Source organism: Pholcus phalangioides, unplaced genomic scaffold (assembly GCF_987345545.1).
Source record: "Pholcus phalangioides strain wild (caught in Gottingen) unplaced genomic scaffold, Ppha-v1.0 ptg000024l_1, whole genome shotgun sequence".
Taxonomy (NCBI): Eukaryota; Metazoa; Arthropoda; class Arachnida; order Araneae; family Pholcidae; genus Pholcus; species Pholcus phalangioides.
Genome location: NW_028301616.1, coordinates 28,452,301 through 28,462,061, shown reverse-complemented (window position 1 = coordinate 28,462,061; position 9,761 = coordinate 28,452,301). Strand labels below are relative to the sequence as shown.

Below are 9,761 nucleotides of genomic sequence, written 5' to 3'. Positions count from 1 at the left end.
TCCTCCTCGTGATGGATCTTTTCTTTTTCTCAAGCACCATTTCAGCCTCAAAAACCTCCGACAAGAACATTTCACTGGAGACAATTTTAACTTAATTTTTTGTCAAACCCTTTTTCTTTTTGTCTAAGAGCACATTTTTGCTATTTATTTATAGAAAAAAAAACGAAGCCGCGCCATATCAAAGAAAGAAATCGCCAAGGTACGTAAGTCTTGCCAAAAAATATTCTCCACTAAATGGGTTTCATGTCAGATCTCTGTTAATTATAGTTTAGATTTATTTATCCATGGGGTAATATTAAGTGCTCTTTAAAACGGATACTTTACACTTTAAAACGGGCATTTTACACTTTATAACGTTTACTTTACATTTTAAAACGGATACTTTGCATTTATATACAAAGTGCCAAGTATCCGTTTTGGATATCATCCAAACTAAAGTTAATTCCATCCCTTTAAAATTCATATATGTAACGACAACCTAAAAAAAAGTCCACCAGTAATTTAATAATTAAATAATGAATTAATTAACCACTGTATTTGATTAATTTGCTCCGGACAATATAAGCCCAATTTGATTGATCATGTTCGTGTTAGTTAATTAATCAATTTACCAACATGAATCTGACAATTAACCAACATGTTCCTGGCACTTGTTAATTCATAACCATAATTGATTAATAATTAACTGATCGTGTTTTATCGCATTTTACCAATTCTTTTGTGTTGTTCTTCAAAACGTGTACTATCGGACTACTTGTGAATTGTTGCAACAACTCCATTGAATTAAGCATAATTGTCATATATATACTTGTATATACTGCAGTTATCGTTAGCTAATTAACTAACAGTTAATTAGATGTTTTGTTTTATTATGTCATAACTAATTAACGATTAGCAGAGTAACAACAATTAGCAGTTACAAAAACTCCGTTGGATTTAGTACTCCGCTATGAAACGAATACTTGGTGGAAAGTATCCATTTTAATCTGCAAACTCCCCGTTTTATACGTATATATATTCGTATGAGTAACTTACCCCGGGCCGGAGAATATCATTCGCCATACGGAAACCCCGGAGGATATATTTTCTCAATGGAAAAAAAAAATTGCATCCTACTCGTACTCCAGGGAACACCATTAACATCTCGCGAGCAGCAATTTGTGCCCCTAGGGCTTACAATAAGTATTTAACATTGAAGAAAAAAATTAGCATATTATTAAATTAGCATATTGTCAGCATATTATTACAAATGAACTATGTACGTAGTTATGAATTATGCATATCGTACGTTACATTTTTTCCCCATTATTTCCTTTATAAGAGATCCAGTCTTTTTTGTTTTTTATTTGTGCCTGAATGGTACCTAATGCTTTCATTCTTAAAAACTGATATCTTTGTTTTTCTCCCAAGCTTCGCATTTGTATATTAGATGTTTAACATCACTGATCGCTTTCTCACAAAATTTGGGAGACCTTTTATGAAATCTTTTTTGGTATAAGCCAAAGGTGCCACGTTGTGTCAGAACTTGATTGAAGTGGAAATCACCCGGCACCATGTTCAGTGACACTTTTGGGAACATTCCATTTGGTGAACAGTCCCAATGTTGCTGCCAGTTTCGTATTATGGATTTCTTTATCATGTTTTTCAATTGCATCGATGAGATTTAAACTATTCCATCTACTTCAGTCTCTTCTCTGTTGCCTCCTTAGCTTTTTGATCTGCATACTCATTTCTTAGGTTCCGTAGGTTCCGGTTATGAGCCTTGGCCCGATGGAAGACTATATATTTTATTCTTTTCAACTAAAGTTTTCATGTTGTGGTATTTTATCTTTGTTATTAATTTTCATTAATGTCTGTAATACTGATTGGCTGTCACTATAGACGTGGGCACCTTCAGTTGGCGCCCTAAAAAAATCAGCACCTTCTACGCCCGCGCAGGATTCAAGATACTGCCTTGGGCAGATATGAATTATAGGGGGCCGGCTCCTTTTATACGTGTGGTCGGCCCCACCTATTGAGAATTTTTGCGGGAAAAAACAAAAATTATGAGAATCGTCCTGAGTCCAAGGATAAGTCTTATTATGTATTTTTTTTCACTAAACATTCACTACGGGGGAGGGGGGGGGGGTCCGCTTGGTCGATGCAGACATCACAGTAGGGCAGGGATTTTTAACCTTTTGTGTTCCACGGACCCCTTTACAAAATAATATTCAATATAAAACAATGTACGGACAATTCAAGGGAACCCCTCACCCTAAACATAGGTGGATACGGGGGAGGGCGGAGGTGAACATCGCTCCCTGTTCACTACACACATCCTCAATGCTTGGCCTCATCCGTTCTAGCAGCATGTATCCACTTTGCTACTGAAATCTCTCTAAGGATCCCTTGGGAATCCGTGAAGCCGTAGATAAGAGCCAACCCCCCCCCCCCACCCTCCGCATTATAAAATCTCTAAGATTTAAAGTCAGTTATGATCAATTTAGGGATATAAAGGTGGTCTACAGATACCTTAGTGAGATTTCGCGGGTGGGGGGGGGGGAGAGGCGTGGACTTAGATTAAAAAAAAATCAACTCGTCGTTATTTTTACATTGGTATTGAATAAGGGCCGTGGCCAAAAACGGTTGGGGGTGGAGCTACTGTTATTTCGGAGAAGGGGGGAAAGTGAAGAACAATGGACATAACCAAGTTATTCCTTACGTGTATATCAGTCATTTTCTTATGGGCGGGGTGACCCCCACAGGCCCCCTTCCCTAACGCTATATTCTTGTGCGTGGAGAGCAGAGGTGGATTTAGCGGTGGACGAACCGGGCGCGTGCCTTGTTCCCCACAAAACCCCAAATTTACACTTTCAACTCAAGGGGGGCCAATATTTTCTTCTGTGTCCGGGGCCTCAACCGACCTTAATTCGTCTCTGGTGGAGGGGTTCGTGACCTCATTTTACCTGCACAGAGCTGCTCCACCTAGAGGTGCTTTTTGATGGAAAAGTCTTGAGTAGGGGGGTGCTGCACAGGATCGGGGGAAAGTCCGTGGACTGCATTTCATGAGCATAAAGGTCCATGGAAAATGAAAGGTTAAGAACCCCTGTTTCAGGTGCTCGTTTTGGTATCTGAACTAATTCTAAAGGTGCTCGAACCTGTACTACAAACTGATTGTGACGACTATCCAGTGCCGATACAAAATTAAGCGACGCAGTACATAGAAACCGAAACGAGCTTTATTTTATCAGTTTCGGTTTCCCTTGAACGAAATTGGAGGGAAAAAAATATTGTTTCGTTTTCTATTGGTTAAATATAAATAGCTCTAGCTATTGCTTAATTTTTCTTCCATTTCGCCATGTGTCTCGGATTATTTCTGATCCATTATTTATGATGATGAGTCGGGAAAACGTCAGGGGAATTATTAATAACAGCGTTTGAATTATATATATTTGGTGGATCGTTCTATTATCCCTGACAATCAAAGTTCACGAGCTCGGCACTAGGCGAAATGTTGGTGCCATTTGTTCGGATTTCGCTGATTGTACTAAGCCTCAAAAAAAGCGGGAGAATGACTTTAGGTAGTAGTGCAGTCGAATCCCGTTTTAACGAATTCCGTTATAGCGAAATTCTCTTTTTAACGAACACTTTTCTAATCCCCCGGATAAATTTACATAGGGACTTTTCAAATAACCTGAAATTCCTTTATAACGAAGTGATTTCTGCGGTCTCTTGGAGTTCGTTATAACGGGATTCGACTGTATATAGTCATTTAGGAGCTTCAGAAAAAACCAATTTGCGGTCTTGGTGAGTAAGGTATTTGGTCAATGTCCTCCTAAGAATAAAAGCTAAGCCTTGAATAAAAGCTATCCAACCAAATACGGGGTGTCCCATAAGTTCGTAAATAGTTTAAAAATTCATAAAAATTGAAGGAATTGGCATATTTGAATGCGGTTTGTGAAAAAGTTATTCTCACCAGGGAAGGGGGATTTTTTGGTGCTGAAAACAAATTAAGTTCAAATTTTTGTCAATAGAGGGTGCTGGGCGAAAGTCCGGCACAAGTGATTGGACCTGAACCTTTCTTCCATTTCTTCTGCGTCCGAAACGTTTGTAAAGCTTCAGTAATTTGTGGTTGAGGTAAAACAACTTCACCAATAGTGCTTTATCCGCCGACGCCGGCATCACAATGAAAAACCTTATGTGCGTCCTAAACAGGGAAATTCATAAATGAGCTGTTGATCGTGCACTCCGCGTTTTATAGGACTCTGATTTGCCTACTTACAGTTATTTGATTTTGTGCAGTGCCTTCTATCGTCAAAAAACTGAAACTAAATTTTTTTCCCTGTACCCCTATAAAAAAAAAAATTCCCCCCCCCCCCTCGTGAGAATAACATTTTCCACCAACCGCATTCAAATACAGTCGAACCCCGTTATAACGAACGCCAAGAAACCAGAAGAATCACTTCGTTATAGCGAAATTTCATTATAAAGGAATTCCAGATTACCTAGCATTGTTCCTATGTAAACTTATTTGGGGATTAGAAAAGTGTTCGTTAAAACGGAATTCGACTGTACTACAGTATACCAATTTCTTTAATTTTCATGAATTTTTTTTTAACTATTCACAAACTTATGGGACACCCCTGCATAATATTCATTTTTTCTAAATTTAAAATAACTATCAAATACCCCATTCGCAAAGCAGGACTGTGACTACGCTTCAAAAGAGGAACCCCCCCCCCCCCCCGCCCCCAGGTAAGCAAATCAAATGCGCAAAGATTAACGATTTGTTCAGCATTTTGGTTTTTCCCGGAGCCCACGGTGTGACCCTACTAAGCAGTCGTTTGAATGGAATTTTATACCACGACGTGGAAAATTTCACTTTTTTTTTTTTTTTAACTGTGTGGGAAAAAAAGAAAAGAAAAAGCTCTCAAGGACATCTTTTCTCAAATCGCGTGATAACCCTGGCGGGATAAGCAAGTTCTATTTTTTGACTCGTTCGATCATCTTGCCTTTATAAAAGTGTATGCTTATCACTTCTATGACGTGCAAATAAGTAAATTAAAAAAAAAGAGAGGAGACGCGGAAGGAGATACGTCATACGCTGTACACGTGTGCGGCAGCTCTTGCTATTAAAAGATAATGAACGTTATTTATTGTAGAGAACAGGAGGTTTTTATTTTTCTACTTTTTTTTGTAAGGCGTGATGATAGAACAAAATGGAGAATTGATAATTAGTGATTAGTAGTTTTTTACGACTACCACGTGATTACATTGACCCTTTGTTCCGTTCTGTGAATACAAAGCATGCAAATTCTGCAATGCAAAGCATATACGAGTGAGAATTACATGAAAAATGTGTCTGCGGTAATGATGAAGAATTTCTGTATGGGAATTTGAATTTGATAGGTTGGAATAAGGTTACCAGCATGACCCCCCCCCCCCCACAAGGGTGGGGATCACAGCGCTCCAGCCAGAGGCGCATTCATGGTTTTGCCGCGTGTGGACTACACGAATTTCACCACCCTTCTCCTATTCTAATTTTCTCGAATACTGTTTCCTCGAATTCCCACCCTGTATTATAACCTGCTTGGCCAACCTCCCCAACCCCCTCCTGCAAGTACACCTGTGTCTCTAAGTCACTCTTATGCTCACTCGCTTGCACATTGTTTTTATCACTCACGTGCTTGTTTGATGCTTTAGTCACTCACGTGCTTACACATTCACTCTCCAAGTCACTCTTTTGGTCATTCACATGCTTGCACATCATTTTGGTCACTCACATACTTGTCTGCACACTGTTTTGGTCACTCACGTACTTGTCTGCATACTGTTTTGGTCACTCACATGCTTGCGCACTGTTTTGGTCACTCACATACTTGTCTGTACACTGCTTAGGTCGCTCACATACTTGTCTGTACACTGCTTAGGTCACTCACATACTTGTCTGTACACTGCTTAGGTGTGAAAAATAGCTAAATCATCCAGTAAATCTAGACTGAATACAGCCAGACCCCAACATTATGAACTCCAATTGAATGAATTCCTTGATTTAATTTTTTTTTTAATTCTGGCAAAAATGAAGGTCAGACCCCTATTTGAGAAATAAAAACCTTAAATATAAAACAAATATATTTTGGTACTACGCATTAAAACAGCTTCTATTGGCACAATACAGGAATTTTGGCGAGTTTTCGACCGTCATCTAGGAGCAAGATCCTTTATACGTATTGAATTGATTTTTTCAGTGAATGTATACCGAACAAAAATTTTGCAAATAAGATTGGCCTCCAGACCACTGGCTTAGAATTTATTGAGCTTCCCGCTAGTCCGAGTTTTATTCAGGGCCGTCTCAACATCATGGGCGCCCTAGGTGAAGTGATGCTATGGTAGTCCCATATTTAGCTGGAAATAAAAGCCTACATATTTCCTACTTATTTTCAAAATTTATTTTACTATACAAAATATCATAAGGTGGGATCACGTATAAACATGAGATCCCCGGGCAAACAGCGAAAAATTTGAGAATGCCCAGTAAAATAGGGACACTCTGCTATATCCGTAAATTAGTGATCGAGTCTGCTGAATTCTTTCAGACATATCACTTGTCATTGGGTACAGAAACGTTGAGAAACGTTAATGTAACACATTAGGCGGAAATGTTCATCTGGTGGTCCGTGGGCCGGTGGCCGTCCGTGAGAAATTTCGACCAAATTATAGAAACTAGTGGTTCCCGAACCTTTTACGTCATGCAGCACTTTTAGGAGAAAATGTAATCACGGAGCACTAATTTTGGAAACACATTTTTAAATGATCTCGATAAACTACTACTAAACCAGACCTGCACCTCCTCCATATTCCTCTGCGGAACTTCTAACGAATTGGTACATGTTTGAATGTGTATGCGTGTGTAGTGAACTTTCTGTGAAGTTTGTTTCTGTGTAATTCTTGTTATGTGTCGTGCTACCTACCATCTGTCATCAATCTTTCTAACTACGCATGAAGTGTAATGAATAGTATACGGTTGTAGGCCTGTCTGCGGCGAAGATTTTGACAAACTAAAGTGCGAAAGAATTATATGCACATTTTGTAGCACTACTCAGCTGCGAAGGTCCAGTTCTGGACATTTTTTAACTATAAGCGAATGATACTTTAGGGGTATTTCAAGTATTACGTCAGCATCGAGGGGGCGAGGGAATTTCCGATTTGCTGACTTTTGGTGACAGGGGGGGGGGGGGTTGAAGGTTGCTTACGTCATCAACCACCCCTTTTTGAAGATATGAAATATTCTAAGCTGCTGACGAAATTTTGCTGGCGGGGGAGGGGGGGGGGTCAGTGTTTTGCTGACTTATGCTGACAGGGGGGTCAAAAATGGCTTAAAATCTGCTTACGTAATACTTGAATGGCTCCTTAGTGATAAAAAATCACCCCTCCCCTCCAGTTGTCACCTTAAAAAATCGGCCCCTTTTTGTTGGTGCTTCCTGTGGCTGCGTGGTTCTCAGGATCCAAGATCCGGCCTTTCATCTGCGTCTGTAAATATGTCAACCCCTTCACATACAGGCATTTCGTAAGAAATTTAAACGATATATAGTTGGGGAGTACCAGCTATAAATAATAGTGGCGCAGTGGTAAGAGGCTCGTCGTCCACGGTTTCGAATCCCGACAAGAGCGTCAAAACCAATTTCTTTACCTACGGAGACCACCGACAAAGCACTTGTTTCTGACGTTCCAAGTCGGGATTCGAACCCTTGGACCGTGACGTTAACCTTCATAGTAGAAGACGAGCGTCTTACCACTCGGGCAGCAATACATGACCGGAGATGGTGTGTGGTAAAGTTGCTATTATATATAGGCCCATTTACATGTGCAATATTGCGGTAGCATTGGGAGTTTCAGCACCCGCTTGACGACTTTTTTCCTTCTCAAGGAAAGAAATGGGGAGCAGTGATGGGTGTGAAAATTCTTGAAGCAGGTTTTAAACCCACTTTTTTATTTCCCATGTAAACGGGGGGTATTGTGATAATAATACCGGTAATTGTCTGATACACCGGTATCTTTAACATTTAAGAAACCAGGGGAAAAAACGAGAAAAGAGCAAGTTTTCCATCTTCTTCCCAGCCATCCTTCTCCTATTATATGCCTTCTATATTTTTCCCTCGTCAAACCGTATCAAGGTAGAGGGCGCGGTAGCCCAGGTCGATAAGATATTCGCCCACAGTACCAAAGGATATTTAGAGGTGTCGCGAGTTCGATACCCGGTTCGTCCTTGTCAGAAAACTTTCCTGATACAGGGGTACAATAGAAACGGTGAAATGACCACAGAAAAAATTGCTACCGCAGGGAGTCCTCCATCAAGGGGTTAGCGCACCAACCTCTCGATGAGTATAAAAAACAAGCCTGCCGTTCGGAATCGGCCATAAATTGTAGGTCTTGGTCTAATTAGATCTCGTGTGCAGAAAATGACCGTGGTGGGACAAAAATGATCAAAAGTATCAAGGTAGAAGAGAATGCTGAGGTAAAGAAAAAAAATCAGTTCCCGTTAATAGGGTTACAAATAAAGCATCTCGTGAGAGAAAGAACAGAGACGGAGCTCAAATTTGTATCTACCATCTACTCTAGGCTGGATATCACGCTCTTATACGGGAAGAGATTTAGAGAGAAGAGTGTCAAAAAATAATTTTCTACGGAGCATTTCAGAATTGAAGTTACATAGGAAAACTATCGGATTTAATTCAGCTGTAATAGTCTTACCTTAACTTTTTCAAAATTATAATTTGAACAAACGTGAGGAAATGAATGAATAAAGATTTTAGGCGATTTGAAATGGTCAAAAAATGTAAATTGGTTGAACTTGCCCGTAACATTTGAAGAATACTTTCCGAGACATCGATAGTTGATAGTAGTAGCAGTAAATGGTGTAAACTTATAAAGTGTTAAAAATTTTGACAATCAGTGTACACATTCTGAGTAAGCTCTATATACATTATCATTTCGATAAACATAATTTTTTACAAAATTTAAGCTGTGATATTGTTCAAAGCCCGTTGACTTGTCAAGACAAGGTGAAAAACTTCAAGAATTTTCCACCAGGTGGCACTTTGGTTGTTACTATCGTATAGCGCATTTCCGATTTAGTACAACTAAACACTTTTTCCATCGCTCTATCTCTTCATTCAAAAGTTATGACCACTTCAAGATCTCGTACGCAGTGACATATGTGCAGCCTCTTGCAATCGTTTTCTACCTCTAAAAATCATTTTGGGATGCCCGGGAGCAAAAAAGAATATTTGAGAGAAATAAAGAACATGGGAAATTTCATATAATCTTGAATAACTCCTAAAATGTGACAGATAGACTCATGAAAGTTACTAATGGTATATCAACATGAGTACGTGCCAAATTATAAGTAGGGTTAGAACACGCTACCTGGTGGAAGATTTAGGAACTTTTTGTGTTATCTTGAAATCTAAGCAAGACAGACGAAAAAATTTCATCCTATGTATTTTTGCCGGTCCGCAAATTACTTATCCCATATCATTTTAGTTACATTTGACATCCATATTTTTTTGTGGGCATTTTTTTTTCAGCCACCTTGTTGGGCTTTTTGCCTGCTTTGGCCTTTGTCCTGTATTAATTATTGTATTCTTTTTTTGCAAGTCCACAAATTATTTCGCCTATTTAATGTTTTTGTTATTTTTTGCCGGTCTTCAAATTATTTCTTTATTTCTTGCCGACCCATGAATTATTTCGCTAACTACTCATTTATTTTTTGTTGGTCCACA

General features: G+C 39.2%; 1 protein-coding gene across 1 annotated transcript in view; it reads left to right on the top strand.

Moving 5' to 3' along the window:
* The window catches only part of LOC149069141 (pyruvate dehydrogenase phosphatase regulatory subunit, mitochondrial-like), a 52,015-nt gene continuing 42,254 nt past the window's right edge, over positions 1-9,761 (top strand). Inside the window, exon 1 of the mRNA XM_089251041.1 lies at positions 1-199. The gene's annotated coding sequence lies outside the window, so the exon portion shown is untranslated. The remainder of the gene's footprint in view (positions 200-9,761) is intronic.